The 6,000-nt window shown below is 42.1% G+C and overlaps 1 pseudogene; it reads left to right on the top strand.

The window, feature by feature from the left end:
• The first annotated feature begins 3,073 nt into the window (after positions 1-3,073).
• The window catches only part of LOC138847552 (developmental pluripotency-associated protein 4 pseudogene), a 39,485-nt pseudogene continuing 36,558 nt past the window's right edge, over positions 3,074-6,000 (top strand).

The raw sequence follows: 6,000 nt of genomic DNA, 5'->3' as shown, positions 1-6,000 counted from the left end.
TGTTAAATATAAGAGTGGGAATAAGAGAGGGAAGAAATGTGCAATTCGGGACATGCTCAAGCTGACTTACCTCAAAACCTTCCCTTAACACATGCCATAATATACAAACTTCTATTTTTGTCAGTCCTAACATCTACCTCTCTGAGTTTTCATGAATTTCTATTTCACAAGGGTAATTATTTTATATACACTGGCAGCAGCATACAACAAAATACTTAATATTAAAAAAAAAGAACTAACTGCAATTTTCCTCAAATGATTCAAAATGATTGAAAGAGAGGAAATCCCTCCAGATTCCTTCTATGAGGCCAGTATCATCTTAATTCCAAAACCAGAAAAGTGATACAACAAAGAGAACTATAGATCAATAACACTGAAGAACATAGTTGCACAAATTGTCAAGAGAATACTAGCTAATCAAATTGGACACCACATCAGAAAAATTGTTCACCTGTACCAAGTGGGATTTATCCATGGTGCGTAGGGATGGTTCAACATAATCAAATCAATAAATGTGACACATCACATCAACAAATTGAATAAAAAGCATATGATTATCTCAATAGATACAGAGAAAGCATTTGATATAATGCAACATCCTCTCATGATAAAAACCATCAGCAAATTGGGTATAGAATGAACATTCCTCAACACAATTGAGGCAATAAGTAACAAACCCACAGACAGCATCATATTGAATGGGGAAATATTGGAAGCATTTTCACTAAGATCTGGAACCAGACAAGGATGACTACTGGCCTCTACAGCCGGCACGCTGTTCCGATCTGAAGCCAGGAGCCAGGTGCTTCCTCCTAGTCTCCCATGCGGGTGCAGGGCCCAAGCACTTGGGCCATCCTCCACTGCCTTCTCGGGCCACAACAGAGAACTGGACTGGAAGAAGAGCAACCGAGACAGAATCCAGCGCCCCAATCGGGACTAGAACCCGGGGTGCCGGCGCTGCAGGCGGAGGATTACCCAAGTGAGCCGCGGTGCTGGCCTCCATTAACATTTGTTTTAAATAACTGGGTTCTCTAGAATTGGGTGCATATGCATTTACCATACTGTTAAATTGATCTCTTAATCATTCCATATTGTCAATCTTTGTCTCTTTACAGTTTTTGTATTAAAGTCCATTGTATCTAATGCTAGGATAGTCACTTCTACTTGTTTTTGATTTTCATTTGCATGGAGTATCTTTTTCCATCCTCTCACTTTCTGTGTATCTTTGTGAGATGTGTTTCTTGTAGACAGCATATAGATAGGTGTTGCCTTTTAATCCATTTAGCTAATCTGTATCTTTTAATTATATAGTTTAGTCAATTTACATTCAATAATATTATGGATAAGTGATGACTTGGTCTTGCCATTTTTCATAGATATTCCTACCATTTATTTTGGATTTCCTTTGTGCTATTATTAGGAGATTTTCTGTCTTCACATGTTTTCATGATGTGGTTTCTCTTTCTCTGTTTCTGTATGTGGTATATCCTTAGCTGTCATTTGTAAGGCTAGCCTGGTGGTGACAAATTCCTTCAATTTTCATTTGTTTTGGAAGGTTTTTATTGCACATTCATTTATAAATGAGAGCTTTGCTGAGTACAATATTCTGTGCTAACACTTTTTCTTTATGGACTTGGATGATATCTCTCCATTCTCTCCTCACCTGCAGGATTTTTGATGAGAAATCTGCTGTCAATCTGATTGAGGATCCTTTAAAAGTAATCTATCATTTCTCTCTTGCACATTTTGGGATTTTTTGTGTGTTTATGTTTGAAAGTTTGAATATAAAGTATCATTGAGAAGACCTTCTCTGATCATGTATATTTGGGGTTCTATGTGCTTCTCATACTTGGATGTCCATATCTTTGTCCAAATTAGGGGGATTTTCTGTTGTTATTTCAGTGAAGAAGTTTTCTAAGTCATTTGGCTTATCTTCACCTTCAGAAACACCTAAGACACATATGTTTTGTCATTTGATGTTATCCTATATATCCTGAATACCATTTTCATTTTTTCTGATTTTTTTCTGTCTAACTGTGATATTCCAAAAGTTTTGTCTTCTAGCTCTAATTTTCTTTCTTTGGCTTCATGAGTCTGCTTAGTGTTCAGGCTTTCCACTCTATTTTTTATTTGACATATTGAATTCTTCATTTACAATATTTCAATTTAATTATTCTTTAATGTTTCTATTTCTCTACCAAATTTCCCATCCATGTCATTCATCGATTTCTTTTTTTCTTTTTAGATTTATTTTTGTATTTGAAAGGTGGATTTAGAGGCAGAGGCCGAGAGAAAAGTCTTCCATTCACTGGTTCACTGCCCAAATGCCACAATGGCCAGAGCTGAGGTGATCCGAAGCCAGGAGCCTGGAGCTTCTTCCAGGTTTCCCACGTGGTTGCAGGCACCCAAGGACTTGGTCCAACATCTACTTCTTTCCCAGGCTATAGCAGAGAGCTGGATTGGAAATGGAACATCCAGAACTTGAACTGGCACCCATATGGGATGCTGGCACTGCAGGTGGCAGTTTTACCCACTATGCCATAGTGCCAGCCCCTCATTGATTTCTTTAACTTATGTAATTGCTTCTCTGTGTTTTTGAGTAATCTTACAGTCAATTTCATCAATATCTTCATCTTCACAGTCTAATATTGAAGTATTACTGTGTTTCTTTTGGGGATTCATATTGTATGCCTTGTTCACATTTCTTGTTTTTCTATGATTTTTATACATCTGGAGAAATACGTGTTGATATCTCCTCTGAAGAGTTTGTTCTTGGGTTATGTGCCCCTAGTTGTAGTGGGATGACTGCACCTTTAGGAGATATCCAGAGGTGTATGCTGTATGGAGCCAAAGAGTTCTGGTCAGTGTTTGTAGGTGGGGCAAAAGTCCAGGGTAACACCCAAAATGTGCATGGTAGCTCTTCTCTGTAGTCAGTAAGGAAGAGGGGGTGATCACCCTGGCTAGCATGATCACTGCCTCCACCCTTCTCTGTGTCAAGATGAAGCTCTCTGTGCCTGCATCCCCACTCAGGTGCACAAACAGCAAAGTATCTAATATGCTGCACAGCACGAACATGGAGGCCTCCCAGCTTATAGCAGTCAGGATTCTCACAGCCAAGGATGCTGCGTTCCCGCAGTCATGGGCTGTAGGGATCCACTCTGTGCCCTGGGAGCTTCTCTCTCTTAAGAGAGAGCCACTCTGGCCCAGAGCTGGGCACCTAGGTGGGGATAGAGGAGAAATGCAATGTGCCCCCCCACTCAGTAAAATAACTGGGAACCCTGCCCCCCACCAGCTCCTCTGCCCAGACTCAAAGTCAGTGGTGACCCTGGATTTTTCACTCTGACAAAAACTACAGGCACACATGTTGCCGCAGCCTCAACTTGCATTATTCTGGAAAGATGGCACTTTCCCTGCTGGTGGGGGGGAGGGAGGATGTGCCCACTGTTCACAGAGTTAAGTGGGCACCCTGCCCCCTGCCAACCTTGTCCACCCAGACTCAAAGCAGTGGGGACCACGGGTTTCTCCCTCTGACAGAATCCACCAGAGACATACAGGCCACCACAGTCTCCACTTTCCTATTCCAATAAGATGGTACTTTCCCTACTGGTCACTGGGTGCCCGGGTCGGGGGAGAGAGTGAAATGCCCTCCATTCACAGAGTTAAGTGAGCACTTTGCCCCCTGCCAACTGCCTGAAATTAAAGTTGGCGGGAGGGGCTGGCACTGTGGCGCAGCAGGTTAATGCCCTGGCCTGAAGCTCCGGCATCCCATATGGATGCCGGTCGAGACCTGGCTGCTCCACTTCTGATCCAGCTCTCTGCTATGGCCTGGGAGAGCAGCAGAAGATGACCCAAGTCCTTGGACCCCTGCATCCATGTGGGAGACCTGGAAGAAGCTCCTGGCTCCTGGCCGTTGCAGCCATTTGAGGAGTGAACCAGCAGATGGAAGACCTCTCTCTCTGTCTCTACCTCTCTCTGTAAATCTGTCTTTCAAAATAAAATAAATCTCTAAAAAAAAATAAATAAAATTGGTGGGAACCACGAGTCTTTTCCCCAGATAAGATCACCAGTGGAGCACAGACTTCTGCAGAATCCTCTCACCTCACTCGGGGAAGATGACTTCCCTGCCAGCCACCAGTCGTGGGAATCACTGGTGGTGTCTGGTGACCTGCTGCATATCTGTACACTCCTTGCTGCTCCACAGAGTCTCTCTTACTGTAGATTTTCACTGAAAACCTCTCCAACTATCTCCCAGGAACAAAGATCCTCCCATTTTTCTGGTATTTTCCTGTGATCAAAATCAGCATGTCTTCTCTACTCAGCCATATTGGAATCTAATTCCTTTTTTGACTCATTTCCAAACCATTTCCAAACTACTTTTCCATTCATGAAGCCTGTATTAATTTAGTCAATATTTCATATTCTCATTCTTCCATTCATATAATAAAAATAATAGGCACACATATAGATTGGTTCATTCCTCAAATGCTTACAACAGCAAGGTTGGGACAGTCCAAAGCTGGGAGCCTGGATCTTTATCTAGATCTGCCATATGGGTGACAGGGGCCCAAGCACTTGAGCCATCATTTGCTTCCTCCCAGGATGCATTGCCTAAAAGCTGGTTTGGAAGCAGTAGTGCCAGTACATGAACTAGGACTCTGAAATGGGATACAGGTGACTTAAACCATTTAAACTTAAGTGGTGGTTAAAACTACTGAGCCACTGGGGCTGGCACTGTGGCGCAGCAGGTTAAAGCCTTGGCCTGAAGTGCCAGCATCCCACATGGGCGCTGGTTCTTATCCCGGCTGCTCCACTTCCGATCCAGCTCCCTGCTATGGCCTGAAAAAGCAGTAGAAGGTGGCCCAAAAAGGAGCTCCTGCACCCACGTGGGAGACCTGGAAAAAAACTCCTGGCTTTGGATTGGCACAGCTCTGGCCATTACAGCCATCTGGGGAGTGAACCAGCAGATGGAAGACCTCTCTTTCTGGCTCTACTACTCTCTGTAACTCTTTCAAATAAATAAAATGAATCTTTAAAAAAAAAACTACTGAGCCACAACACCCATCATTCTAATTGACCCTATGCACCTAGTAAATTCACATTACATAGCTGCTTTTTCAATTAAAGCCTTTTTGATGTTCATACAAATATTTGTTGAACTATGACAATCCAAAATGTAAACCAACTTCCTGGCTAGGAGTAAATATGCAACATTATTGTTTGACTACCTACTAATTTGAGTGGTGAGAAGTAATTTCAGCATCTAGCTATCTTGATTTTACTTTTATAACATTTTGTCTAAATTTATTATGTATTCCAATGACACGTTTCTTTGTCAAGGACATCAAAAATTCAGGGAAAAATAATATGAGAGAGCATAAAAAGTCATTAATTTCTCATGAATGTGTTCACAAAGATGTCAGTAGAACTCAAATATCTATCTGAGGATTTTTAAAGATAGATTTATATATTAATTAATCTATTTATTTGAAAGGCAGAGAGAGAGAGACTTCTTGCATCTGCTGGTTCACTCCCAAGATCACTGCAACAACCTGGGCTGGGCCATGCCAAAGTCAGGAGCCATGAACTCGACACGAGTCTCCCACATGGGTGGCAAGGGCCCAAGGACTTGGGCCATCATCCCCTGCTTTCCCATGTGTATTAGCAGGAAGCTAGATAGAAAGCCAAACAACCAAGACTTGGCCTGTCACTCCAATATGGGATGCCAGTATTACAGACAATAGCTTAAACCACTGCACCACCAGCACTGGCCACTGTCTGGGACTCTGACAAAATAAGGGACAGTCATAGACTGAAGTAAATTTGGGGATGTGAGAAAGAAAACCCATTTAAGTTCTAAGTTGCAAAATAGAAAGAGGTAGAGAAAAGCAAGAGGGAATAGTACTAACCTTAGGTTAGTTGATGATTTAGGTCCTTTATGTACAAACATGTGACAAGGGCCTCAGGTTCTGCCTTCCTCAGAATCTCCTTTTTTATCTATTT

This window comes from Oryctolagus cuniculus, chromosome X (genome assembly GCF_051225735.1).
Source record: "Oryctolagus cuniculus isolate XC-2025 breed Fujian yellow rabbit chromosome X, ASM5122573v1, whole genome shotgun sequence".
NCBI classification, from domain to species: Eukaryota; Metazoa; Chordata; class Mammalia; order Lagomorpha; family Leporidae; genus Oryctolagus; species Oryctolagus cuniculus.
This window is presented reverse-complemented; position numbering and strand designations above follow the sequence as displayed.